Here is a 1,585-nt window from a genome sequence, read left to right as displayed (position 1 = left end):
AGGGACAGAGGGATGGAGAGATGGAGGGATGCATGGAGGGGTGCAGGGAGGGATGGATGGAAGGATAGAGGGAGGGACGGAGGGGTGGATGGAGGGATGGATGGATGAAGAGAGGGATGGATGGTAGGACGGAGGGAGGGATACCGGATGGATGGAGGGATGGATAGAGGGAAGGAGGTATGGATGGATAGAGGGAGGGATGGACAGACAGAGAGAAGGGTGGATGGACGGACAGATGGAGGGAGGGATGGATAGAGGGGTGGATGGATGGAGGGATGGAAGGACAGAGGGATGGAGGGACGGGTGAGGAGCTGAAGAGACGAGCGGGTGGACGAGAGGCCAAAGGAAGAGGGCGAGGGCGAGCGGGGGGACGTCCCTCCCGCGGGGACGGAGCGGAGAGGGGCACAGGGCCGCGGCCGCCCCTTGCTGCACGGCCACGGCTCCGGCCACGCGGCGGAGGGCTCCGGGGCCGGCGGATGTGACTCAGAGTCACGCCAGCGGCTCGGGGCCAGCCGGGACGCTCCCTGCCGCCGCGCGCGCGTTGCGACACCCGCAGCGGCCGCCCCGCGTCCAGCGGCGCCCGGCACCCGCTGCCTGGTCCGGGTGCTGCCCTGCGTGGGGCACGAGGGGAAGCCCAGCAGCAGGCGGGAATGGATGGCGGGAGAGGCCCGGGTGGTGCCGGGCCGGGGACACCCGGGTGGCACGGCAGGGGTGGGGTGCACCCGTGTGGCCTCCTGCATACGCGCTCACCCGCTCGCTGCACCCACGCACCCGCCTGAGTGCACCCATCGCACACCCTGCGCACACCCCTGCACACACCCCTGCTTGCACCACGCTGATCGCTCCTATGTACACCTGCATACACACCCTATGCACCCCTATACGTCCCTCTTTGCTTACTGCTACGCTCCCTCCATACAGCCCCTATGCCCTATATGCCCCCTATACACACCCCTATACATACCCTGTGCTCACCTCTATACGCATCCTATACAGACCCCTTGGCACACCTTTGGCTCTCCCCTATACACCCCTTATGCATCCTCCTATTTTCCCCCTATACACATCCCTACGCACTCCTTCAGCTCACCCTTATACACACCCTGTGCTCACCCCCTATATGCCCTGCTATACACACCTCTATGCACACCCTATGCTCACCCTCGTACACACCTCATGCAACCCCGTAGGCCACCTGCACAACCCCATACACTCCCCCATACACCCCCTATGCACACCCCTGTGCACCCCATAAACTCCCCCATACCTCCCCGTGCACAGCCCCATACACATACCATACACTGCCCCATATACCCTCCATGCACACCCTGTATGTCCCCATACACCCCTAATACACCTCCATACACCCCTATGGACAGCCTACACACACCTGTATACCCCCATACACCCCTATGCACACCCTGTACACACCCTATGCACACCTGTATACCCCTATACGTACCCCATACACCTCATGCACAGCCCATACACCCCCCCATACAACCCTATGCACACCACACACATCCCCATATACCCCCTGCACCCCTGGGCACACCCCCACGCACACCCCACACCCCCCAAACAC

The sequence above is a fragment of the Apteryx rowi genome, unplaced genomic scaffold, assembly GCF_003343035.1.
Source record: "Apteryx rowi isolate R43461 unplaced genomic scaffold, aptRow1 scaffold_492, whole genome shotgun sequence".
In the NCBI taxonomy this organism is placed as follows: domain Eukaryota; kingdom Metazoa; phylum Chordata; class Aves; order Apterygiformes; family Apterygidae; genus Apteryx; species Apteryx rowi.
This window is presented reverse-complemented; position numbering follows the sequence as displayed.